General features: G+C 46.3%; 1 protein-coding gene across 1 annotated transcript in view; it reads left to right on the top strand.

Moving 5' to 3' along the window:
- SNX29 (sorting nexin 29) overlaps positions 1–12,514 on the top strand; it is a 1,289,390-nt gene that overhangs the window by 1,188,820 nt on the left and 88,056 nt on the right. The gene's annotated exons all lie outside the window — the stretch shown is intronic.

Genomic DNA, 12,514 nt, shown 5'->3' with positions numbered 1-12,514 from the left:
TCCCTGCCACGTTCATTCAGTGGTATATGTGCTAAAGCATAGAAGCCTAGCATTTCACGGTTGTGGTTGTGGAATAATCCTATGTGCCGGCTAATGGGTGTTTCCATTAGCTTTTTGGATACTGATAGGACGTGATCTCTAATCCTACAGAAGAAATTGCGTTTCGTCTTTCCCACATAAAAAGACCCACAATTGCACTTCATTAGATATATTATCCCCACTGTTTGATAGGTTGCACGAAATTTTGGTGACCATGTGTCTCCATTCGGAAGGGTAATGCTAGTACCCCTCAGAATGTAGCGACAAAAGTTGCATTTTCCACAGGGGAAAGTGCCCAACTGAGTAGGTTTAGGAATAGTTTGAACCGCATAGTGGCTTGAGACTGCTTTATCTTTAATCGATAACGAGCACTTAAAGGTAATTTGAGGTGTAGAATTGATATACTTGCTAATTTTCTCGTCCGAGGTGAGTAAGTACCAAAATTTGTTATAGATTTTGCGGATTGAGCCATGTTGGCGATTAAAGCGTGTAATCACTCTGGTGGTATTGGTTTTGGGTGTATCTTTGGGTTTATATATGAGGGAATTTCTCTGTAAGGCACTTGCCTTGTTGTAAGCCCTACGTAGGCAGGTTTTACTGTAGCCTCTGGTCTTTAGGCGTGAATACAGTAAAGCGGCTTCCCTTTTAAAGTCGCTCTCTTGAGAGCAATTGCGTCTCAGTCGTAGGTACTGACTGTAGGGTATACTGTTGATAAGGGACTTAGGGTGTGAACTAGTGGCGTGCAGCAAACTATTGCCAGCCGTAGGCTTCCTATATAGCGTGGAACAGAGAAACCCGCCCTCATCTATATACAATTCCACGTCCAGGAAGGTGATGTGTTCCTGGCTGAAATTGTGCGTGAATTTTAAATTGTAATGATTGATTTGAAGACCGTCCAATAAAGCCACCAACTCCTCTCTAGGCCCCACCCACACCATGAAAACATCGTCGATATAGCGGTGCCATGTGAGCACGCTATCCGACGAGTTACCGTTATGTTCCTCACTGAACAGGTCACGCTCCCACCCCCCCAGGTACAAGTTAGCAAGTTCCTGATGAAGCCGTAACGGCGAAACTAGTAGAACCTTTCTACGTGGGGTCCGAAGAAGACTATGTGCAGTTGTTTGCACCACTAGTACTTTTTCTATTTCTTGTCTGAACATTTTAAACATATGTCAAAGTTTCTATATTCTTTCTATGTTTTTGTAATAAATCTTTTTTACTTAAAGCGGTAGTTCACCCTCCTTTCCATCATTAGACCATTAAATTCGGCATCGTAGCGCGAGCTACGGTATGCCGGTCTTAAATTTTTAATCCCCGTACTCACTGTGGTATCGATGATTGAAGAATCCGACTCCCGCGGGGAATGGGCGTGCCTATGGAGAGGGAGGATGATTGACGGCCGGCTCTGGCACGTCACGCTCCCCGAAGACAGCCGGAGTAGGTCTCGGCTATTCACGACGCCTGCGCACAGGCTATGCGCAGGCGCCGTGAATAGCCAAGCCTATTTCGGCTATTTCCGGAGAAGCGTGACGTGCCAGGGCCGGCCGTCAATCACCTTCTCTCACCATAGGAACGCCCATTCCCCGGATTCTTCAATCATCGATAGCACAGTGAGTACGGGCATAAAAAATGTAAGACCGGCATACCGTAGCTCGCGCTACGATGCCGAATTTAATGGTCTAATAAAAAAAAACTTTTTTTTTTTTTTTAACAGGGTGAACCCCCGCTTTAATCAATTGTGCTTGTATATTCCATTTGTTTGGGGTTTGACCAGGCCTAAATATTTATTTGTTATATACATCCATTTTGCAACATTTAAAATTCCACATCCCATCCTGCTATAGGAATTTTCTCTAAACAATGTTGTTATATATGTTTGTTATATATATATATTTATATGTTATATAAATATGTTGTTATAAATATGAAAAAGGTTGTTCTGGTGTCCCACACTAGTGCCCCTGACTCCAGATGTGTAAACAGCTGCTGAATGGCCTCTACTTTACACTGAGTCAAGTTTGCATTTCATTCTAGTTACAAACACATCTAGACAACAATGTGCTGAACTTTTTTTTATACAAATAGGCATGACCAAATGTAGATAAGCGTGTATCAGCCAAAAACATCATATTTACCAATGTTTAACCACTTAAGCCCCAGACCTTTAGGCAGCTAAATGCCCAGGCCAGGTTTTGCGATTCGGCACTGCATCGCTTTAACAGACAATTGCGCGGTCGTGCGACGTGGCTCCCAAACAAAATTGGCGTCCTTTTTTTCCCAAAAATAGAGCTTTTTTTTGGTGGTATTTGATCACCTCTGCGGTTTTTATTTTTTGCGCTATAAACAAAAATAGAGCAACAATTTTTTAAAAAATGCAATATTTTTTACTTTTTGCTGTAATAAATATCCCCCAAAAACATATATAAAAACATTTTTTTCCTCAGTTTAGGCCGATACGTATTCTTCTACCTATTTTTGGTAAAAAAAATTGCAATAAGCGTTTATCGATTGGTTTGCGCAAAATGTATAGCGTTTACAAAATAGGGGATATTTTTATTGCATTTTTATTAATTTTTTTTTTTACTACTAATGGCGGCGATCAGCGATTTTTTTTCGTGACTGCGACATTATGGCGGACACTTCGGACAATTTTGACACATTTTTGGGACCATTGTCATTTTCACAGCAAAAAATGCATTTAAATTGCATTCTTTATTGTGAAAATGACAGTTGCAGTTTGGGAGTTAACCACAGGTGGCGCTGTAGGAGTTAGTGTTCACCTAGTGTGTGTTTACAACAGTAGGGGGGTGTGGCTGTAGGTCTGATGTCATCGATTGAGGGGATGACACGATCGATGCGCCGCCACAGTGAAGCACGGGGAAGCCGTGTTTACATACGGCTCTCCCCGTTCTTCAGCTCTGGGGAGCGATCGCGACGGAGCGGCTATAAACGAATAGCCACGCCGTCGTCCCGGATCGCTCCCCGAGGAAATACGCCCGCCACACGCAGCGGGGGGGTCCCGATCGGACCCCCGACCCGCGCAAAGGCAAGGACGTATATATACGCCCATCTGCCTGTCCGTGCCATCAAGCGAATACTGTGCCCACTAAACTGAAAGTTGCCATTTTTAACTGTACAACAGTAAAGAAAAGCACATGGAGCAACATGCAAGTAATAATAATATTAGAAACACAGGACAAATACTTACTTTTTTAAAGCATTTTCTCATATTAGGGTTGGTGTACGGCCCATGCTTCCCATCATAGTCTGTCTTTCTCAAGATGTCCACATCTCTACAAAGGATATATTTGAGGCCTTCTATCTCCTCCTGGATCGGGAAGTTTCTGGCTCTGGGTTTTCCTCGTCGTTAGTGCAATTATCAGCCACCTGCTGTGTATCCGCCATGTCTCTCCCACTGCACGCCGAAAGAGAAGGGGCGGGGAATATACTAGAAGGAACGTGAGGGATGGGTGACTTATGCGGAGTTACATGCATGCGGAGTGTATATAAAGCTAACACGCATGTGTAGTACCTACGTTCTGTGTGCGGAGGAAGGAGGAACAGAAGCGCTGAACGTTCTAACGAAGGTAAAATTTAAACTTGGGGTATCAATGGCATACACTTCCCTGCAGCCTTCCCTCCACCCCAGCTGAGGCTTTTGGGGACCAACCTGGGCCTTCCATCCTGGAAGAAGTGGAGGAGCTCAGCTTGAGCCAGGTATAGTATTTTTTAACATATTTATTGTCCTATAATTATTGATGTTAACTAGATGTTATTGATAATAAAATAATGATTTAACAAAAAGTGACATATCAATAGACAGTAGTGGGCAAAAATTTTTGGGACATGAATGAAAACTGCTGGGGTCAGAATGAGAGTCTTTTCTATTTATTAACATTCAATTTGCAACAGTCATGAGCTGGAAATTGTGTGTGTGATTGATGTGCCAAAAACTAAAACTATGTCCCTTTTTTTATACACAGGAAGACCTCAGCCAGGATGAGGGTCTGGAAAGTGGCAAGCAGGAGGAGGCCGGGCCCAGTGACAGCCAGGAGGTGGTCAGACCCAGTGGCCTCACCCAATCCCAGGTGCCTTCCCTCCGCCTTCAAACAAAAAGGCCCATGAAGAGGAGGAACATGGATGAGGCAGCACTGGGCCTCTGTTACGTACCTGGTTTCCAGAGTCTGATGCAGGGTAGCCTCTCTTACGACTCTGGTTTGCGAGCCACTGGATATGGGACAGCGGGCTCGGAGCACAGAGGGGTAGGAGTGCCGGGTGGTGATGTGTAGAAGCAGGTGGACGAATACCTCTGGCAAGTAGATGCTGAACGTACAGCGGAGGATGGGTCAGCGACCCGCACAGAAGCTGCGACTACAGCAGCACAAGTTAGTAACAGTTCAGGTAGGATGGGTCAGCGACCCGCACAGAAGCTGCGACTACAGCGGCACAAGTTAGTAACAGTTCAGGTAGGATGGGTCAGTGACCCGCACAGAAGCTGCGACTACAGCGGCACAAGTTAGTAATAGTTCAGGTATACTGGGAAAGCAGGGTCAAACAAGCCGGGTCATAACAGGTGATCGTGCAGAAAGATGACTGAAGAATGGTCGGTAAACAAGCAGGTGGATCTGGCAGCAGTGAAGTCAAGCAGGCGGACGGTCAAATGGAGCCGGGTCAGGATAGGAGAGATGAGAGGAGTCAGACAAGCCGGGTTCGATGTTCAAATCAGGTTTCAGGTAGAGTAGTCAAAACAAGCCAAGTTCAGTGTTCAAATCAGGTTTCAGATAGCAAACAGGTCTCAGATAGGATCCACGTCAGAACTGCAGATCAGGCAGCAAAGACACTGTGCTGCTGAGGTGTTTAAATAGGGCAGCCTGCTGTTAATCACTGAAATCAGTCTGCACCATTAACCTTTAAGTGGCAGATCCATGACATTGCCCCCCCCAAGGGGCAGCCTCCGGATGCCCAGTCGGGCTTCTTTGTCAGGATGAACAAGGAAAAAAGCACGTAACAACCTCTTGCCATGTATATTACCTTCTGGCTCCCAAGAATTATCCTCTGGGCCGTACCCCTTCCATTTGACTAGGAATTGATTCTGGCCTTGTCGCTTCCTACAGTCCAAGATAGCTTCCACCACGTATTCTTCCCAACCGTCAACCTGGATGGGTTCGGGAGGTCTGGATCCTCTGTTGGGAAAAGGATCGGCCACTGCAGGCTTGAGTAGAGAAACATGGAACACAGGGTGAATTTTCAATGAGTCAGGCAAAAACAGTTCGTAAGAAGCTAAGTTGATTTTTCTTTTAACTGAAAATGGACCCAAAAACCTAGGTGCCAACTTTTTGGATGGGCAAGGTAATTTGAGATTACTTGTAGACAGCCATACCTGATCGTCTGGTTTCAGGTCCAAGTCACCCCTTCTTTTCTTGTCAAAAAATCTCTTGCTATCGGCCTGGGCTTTAGTTACTGAGTCGTGCAATAACTGATTGTTGCGTTGGAGAAAGTCCATAGTACTCTGCACAGCTGGAACTGCTGACTCTGAAAAGAAATCTGGTAAAAATGTTAAATTAAAGCCATAATTAGAGAAAAAATGGGATTGCCCAGTAGCTGAGTGATTGGTGTTATTATATGCAAATTCTGCCAAAGGCAGCAGAGAGACCCAGTCGTCTTGAGAGAAGGCTGTGAAACACCTAATATATTGTTCCAGGGTTTGATTCGTCCTCTCTGTTTGCCCATTAGACTGGGGGTGGTAGGCTGAGGACAAGGAAAGTTGAATCTGTAGTGTTTCACAAAGGGCTCTCCAGAAACGAGAAGTAAATTGGACTCCCCTGTCCGAAACGATGTTGGAAGGTACCCCATGTAGTCTAATGATTTCCTTGATAAACACGCGGGCCGTTTCTGCAGCAGAAGGTGTGTTTTTTAAAGGCAGGAAATGAGCCATTTTAGTAAAACGGTCCACGACAACAAAAATTGCGGTACATCCCTCGGAACGAGGAAGTTCAACAATAAAATCCATTGCGATCATCTCCCATGGTCGGTTAGGTACTGGTAAGGGTTTTAGTAAACCCCAGGCTAGTTTTCGGGGTGTTTTATTTCGGTTGCATATCGGACAAGAACTGATGTAAGACTTGCAAAATTCCTCCAAATTGGGCCACCAGAAGGTGCGTCGTACCAATTCAAGAGTCTTATTAACTCCAAAGTGACCTGCAAGTGGGTGATCATGAAGAAGTTTCAAGACTTCCACTCTAATGTTTTCTGGGACAAAAACCTGACTTCCTCTCCAAAACAGCCCGTTTCTGGAAGTTAGTGAGACATTAGAGGGTTTGGACGAATCGGAAGATGCTCCTCGGATCATGGAGATTAGGTCAGTGTGTAGGAGCAGGAAGTTGCCATCCGACAGGATGGTATCGGGAATAGAAGTATCCTTTGGGTTATCGTACATTCGGGATAATGCATCCGGTTTAATGTTTTTGGATCCTGGTCGGAAGGTAATATGGAAACAAAAACGAGAAAAGAAAAGAGCCCAACGGGCTTGTCGAGGTTTAAGACGTCTGGCAGATTTCAAATACTCCAAATTCTTATGATCTGTGTAGATCAGTACAGGATGAATGGCGCCCTCCAATAGATATCTCCATTCCTCTAGAGCTGTCTTAATGGCCAGTAGTTCTCGATCTCCTACATCATAGTTCTTTTCTGTGGGGGAAAGCTTTCGAGAGAAGAATCCCACTGGGTGTATTAAATCTTTGTCCCCCAAGCGCTGAGAGAGAACGGCTCCTACCGCAACTTCGGAGGCATCGACCTCAAGAAGGAAAGGTAACGTTGGATTGGGATGTCTAAGGATCGGAGCTGAAGTAAAGAGTCTTTTTAAAATGTCAAAGGCCTTCTGCGCTTCAGGGTTCCAACAGAAACGAAGATTTTGTTTCGTGAGTTGTGTAATAGGGGCCACAATAGCCGAAAACCCTCTAATACATTTTCTATAGAAGTTTGCGAATCCAATGAAACGCTGCACCCCTTTTTTATCCAAGGGTGTTGGCCAGTCTAAGATTGCAGATACCTTCTTTTGATCCATCTCAATTCCTGTAGGGGAAATTACCAGGCCTAAGAATTGGATGGTTTGCTGTTCAAACTCGCATTTTTCAGCTTTCGCATATAAACTGTGCTGACGGAGGCGATCCAGAACCTTACAGACATGTCCTCGGTGCTCCTCCAAGGAACGGGAGAAAATCAGTATGTCATCTAGATACACGATTACAAAAATGTCCAAAAAATCTCGGAATACGTCGTTGACGAAGTGCTGAAAAGTAGCGGGCGCGTTACATAGCCCGAAGGGCATGACCAAATATTCATAATGGCCATAGCGGGTACGGAATGCTGTTTTCCACTCATGTCCATCCTTGATACGTATTAAATTATACGCTCCCCTTAGGTCTAATTTTGTAAAGATAACGGCAAATCTTAATTTTTGGAAAAGTTCAGGTATTAAAGGTAGAGGGTAACGATTTTTCATGGTGACTTTGTTGAGTTCCCGGTAGTCAATACAGGGACGGAGAGTTTGGTCCTTCTTTGTGATGAAAAATATTCCGGCACCTGCTGGTGAAGTGGACGGGCAGATAAATCCCTTTTCCAAATTCTCGTCAAGGTAGATTTTTAACGCGTCTTGTTCTTTTTCAGAAAGTGGGAAAATTCGTCCGAAAGGGATCTCGGCCCCTGGAAGAAGATCAATCGGACAATCGTACGGCCGATGAGGTGGAAGGGAATCTGCCCCTTTCTTACTGAAGACATCCAGAAATCCATGGTAGGGTTTGGGGATGGATTGAATCAAACTTGGGTCAGTGTTGGGGCAGGGCAGAAGATGGTTTAGGACGTTCGGGAAAACAGTGTTCCTGACAGTAATGAGATGGGAACGAAAGATTTTTAGATGTCCAGTCAATTTGAGGATTGTGTACCTGAAGCCAGGGTATACCCAGGATTACTGGAAACAAAGGAGATGAAATGACGTCCAAAATTAAAAGTTCCTTATGATTGGATGAAGTAATAGCAGGTAAAGGAAGGGTCTCATGGGTCACTTGCCCAGACTTGATGTGTGAGCCATCAGCCAAAAAAATGGAAAGTCTAAAGTCCTTTGTGCGGACGGGAATGTTATGCAGATCGGCAAATGAGGAATCGATGAAACAACTGCATGCCCCTGAATCAACGATAGCATTGACCGACACCGTCTTTCCCGGAAGCTGTAAGGAAAGGAAGAGAGCAAGATGGTTGGGGTTGGTAGTAATAGCAGAGATGTTACCAGGAACTGAAGAACGGAACTTACGTATTTTGACAGGACAATTGTGTACGTAGTGACCGGCCTCACCGCAATATAGACACAGGTTTAGCTGACGGCGGCGTGTGCGTTCTTCAGGTGGCAAGGTGGGTCGCATCACGCCTATTTGCATGGGTTCTGAAGTATCCATGGGTGGACCAGCAGAATTGGAAGAAACAGGTGGTGGAAAACGAGAAGGAGGCAAGGGAGCCCGGGTGGTGACCCAGACTGGGCGACTCTGTTGAGAGGATCGTTCCGCTCGGCGTTCCCTTAGTCGTCGGTCGATCTGAACGGCTTTGTCAATCAGATCATCCAGGGTGTCAGGTACCCCAATGCGGGCCAATTCATCCTTTAAGGCTTCAGACAGACCTAAGCGAAATTGGTGGCGCAAGGCTGCGCTATTCCACTGGGTGTCCGCAGTGGCACCCTGTTGGAGAGCGAGTAAAGCAGCTTCAGCAGTAGCAGTCCTTTGCGGGTCGTCGTAGAGCTGTGCCATAGTCTGGAAGAAGTTTAGCAAAGTCTCTGTCTGGACACCGTTCTCCTCTAACAAGCGATGTGCCCAATTTTGGGGTTCCCCTTGGAGTAGGGAAACGACAAATCCCACTTTAGTGGCTTCCAAAGAAAAGGTTTGGGGTTGCAAAGCAAAGTATAACTGACATGCGTTTCGGAAGTCCCAGAACTTGGTTCGATCCCCAGAGAATCGTTCGAGCATGGGAACCCTGGGTTCAGGTGGCAACATCAAAACTGACGGACCCGCAGATGACGATGATCTAGCGGTGGATGCTGAAGTTGCGTCCCCAGAAGCTGATAAGTTCTGAACCTGCCCCTCCAATCTCAGGTAGCCATCTTGTAGGTTTTTAACGGCCTGGGTAAGTGATGCTAAGTGTTTACACACCTCTTCCATAGCCGGAACTACGCCTGCAGACTCTGTCATGGCTGCCTGATACTGTTACGTACCTGGTTTCCAGAGTCTGATGCAGGGTAGCCTCTCTTACGACTCTGGTTCGCGAGCCACTGGATATGGGACAGCGGGCTCGGAGCACAGAGGGGTAGGAGTGCCGGGTGGTGATGTGTAGAAGCAGGTGGACGAATACCTCTGGCAAGTAGATGCTGAACGTACAGCGGAGGATGGGTCAGCGACCCGCACAGAAGCTGCGACTACAGCGGCACAAGTTAGTAACAGTTCAGGTAGGATGGGTCAGCGACCCGCACAGAAGCTGCGACTACAGCGGCACAAGTTAGTAACAGTTCAGGTAGGATAGGTCAGCGACCCGCACAGAAGCTGCGACTACAGCGGCACAAGTTAGTAATAGTTCAGGTATACCGGGAAAGCAGGGTCAAACAAGCCGGGTCATAACAGGTGATCGTGCAGAAAGATGACTGAAGAATGGTCGGTAAACAAGCAGGTGGATCTGGCAGCAGTGAAGTCAAGCAGGCGGATGGTCAAACGGAGCCGGGTCAGGATAGAAGAGATGAGAGGAGTCAGACAAGCCGGGTTCGATGTTCAAATCAGGTTTCAGGTAGAGTAGTCAAAACAAGCCAAGTTCAGTGTTCAAATCAGGTTTCAGATAGCAAACAGGTCTCAGATAGGATCCACGTCAGAACTGCAGATCAGGCAGCAAAGACACTGTGCTGCTGAGGTGTTTAAATAGGGCAGCCTGCTGTTAATCACTGAAATCAGTCTGCACCATTAACCCTTAAGTGGCAGATCCATGACAGCCTCATTAGGGAGGCTAGTGAGGCCCCTTAGAACCCCCACCGACGCTGAAGAGGCATATGGCTGCTATCTAGATACTTGGTTGCAGAAATTGGAGGAGGGCCAACGCCTCCTCTATAAGGGAATTTTTGCTCAGGCCCTTCAGAAGGGGTTGAAGGGCCAGCTGACTGAGAACAGCCACGTATGTGAGCTCGCCTATCCTCCTCCTCCTGCCACAAGTCCACCACCAGAGCCACAGCCTCCAAGAAAGCGTGCAATGAGGGAACGCTGCAGGGAAGGGTGCAGGGAAGACTGCAAGGAAGACAAGAAAGTGATGACCTGGGTTTAGTCTGGTCTGACAGAAGACTGGGGACATATATGTCATCTACTGATGTTCCTGATCTCTGGGAGTCCTAAACCAGATTGTGCTCCCTATTATATGGACTTCTCAAGCTACCAATTTTTTTTCCCACAGAGTTGATGTCTGCCCTGGGGTCCAAAGGCTTCACAAATTCCAGCAGTTTCTCCAGCGTTGCCTTCCTCTTTATTTTGTTATGACCCATAATAAATAGATATTTTTTTTCTGAAAATACTTGCCTATGTGTGCTTCTTAAAAAAGGACAGTGTGTGAGTAGGCAGGTACATATAAAAAATACAATGTCAAATTAACAAAGGACACTAACCAACCTCCTTGAGGTTAAAAAATACCAGATAATAATGTTGTGTAACTTGACAAAAAAAAAAAAAAAAAATCACTAGATCACTAGAAAAAAAAGGAGATCTTGATTAACCACATGCCGACCGCGCTATAGACATAATACGTCTACAGTGCAGTCGAGTTATTCTGGGATGTCCTCCCAGAATCTTGCTCCCGCATGCCCCCTGAAATATCCGTGACCGAGGGGTCTAGAAGACCCGGCGCATAGTGGATCGCGGTAAGTTGCTGCTGATAGTGGCCATTTACCACGTGATCCTCTCTCCCCTCTCTGTATTGATTGGTACAGTGTGAGAGGAGAGGGGGGAGAGCAGATGGCAGCAGTGCTGTCGGCTGGATCTGTGATAATTGCAGTCACAGATCCAGCCATCCATCCCTCCATGCTCAGCCATCCCTGCCATACTGTGCAATACACAATACCCTGGCAATACTCTGACAAATACTCCGCAATACCCTGCAATGCCCTGCAATACTTTGCAATACCCTGCATTACCCTGCATTACCCTGCAATACTCTGCAATACCCTGCAATACTCCTCGATACCCTGCAATACTCTTCAATACCCCGCAATACCCTGCAATACTCCGCAATACCCTGCAATGCCCTGCCATACTCTGCGATACCCGGCCATACTCTGCGATACCCAGCCATACTCGGCGATACCTAGCCATACTCTGCCACTGTATGTGGCCAGGCTGTGGAAGTCTCACACATGTGGTTTCACCGTACTCAGGCGGAGTAGGACAATCTATTTTGGGGTGTCAGTTTTAACCACTTTCCGCCCCCCGGCTGTCATATGACGTCCTTGCTTTGAGTGGAGATATCTGAATGATTGGTGCAGCTACAGGCATCATTCAGATATGAGCTTTTTCAGCCGGCGATTCCGTACACCATAAGAATGATCATAGCAGCTCTTCCACCGCTTGACCATTCTTACAGGAGGCGAGAGGGGATGTCCCCCCCTCCCGCCACCCTCCGGTGCTTCTACCAACTCACCGCTACGATCGAAGCCAGGATCATTTTTTTTTGTTTTTTTTACTTCAGGCTTGCCAGCCTTATTGACCCCACATCTCACTGTAAAGAGGACCTGTCATGCTATATTCCTATTACAAGGGATGTTTACATTCCTTGTAATAGGAATAAAAGTGATCAAAAAATGTATTTTTGGGGAAAAAAGTGTCAAACTAAAATAAATAAAGTAAAATGAACAATAATTATTATTTTTTTTTTTTAAAAGCGCCCCTGTCCCCATGTGCTCGCATGCAGAAGCAAACGCATACGTAATTCCCGCCCACATATGAAAACGGTGTTCAAACTATAGATGTGAGGTATCGCTGCGAACGTTAGAGCGAGAGCAATAATTTTGGCCCTAGACCTCCTCAGTGGCGTCTCCAGCTTTCATATTTAGGGGGGGCATATATGGGGAAAAGGGACAAAAGTAGGGGGGCCAACTATAAAATGCATATATATATATATATATAATCTCCTGGGGCCCTTTACTACGATCCCACAACGGGCCCTTTCACATGTTCTGCAGTGAGCTCCCTTCCTACTATACTGGGGCCCCCCAGGGTGGCAGAAAACAAGAGATATATGTCCACAGTGCTCATGGAGTCCTTTCTGCAACTCGCTCTTCTCCATGCCAATGAGGATGCAGGGGAAGTAGCAGATCAGGCGGCTGTGGTTGTGTGAGAGCTTGCATTATGCAGTGTCAGTGAGCAGAGGGAGGGGGGAGGAATGCCCCGCAGAGCTGACTGGGGACGCT

The sequence above is a fragment of the Rana temporaria genome, chromosome 6, assembly GCF_905171775.1.
Source record: "Rana temporaria chromosome 6, aRanTem1.1, whole genome shotgun sequence".
Lineage (NCBI taxonomy): Eukaryota > Metazoa > Chordata > Amphibia > Anura > Ranidae > Rana > Rana temporaria.
Note: the sequence above shows the minus strand (reverse complement) of the source record. Positions and strands in the feature narration are given on the sequence as shown.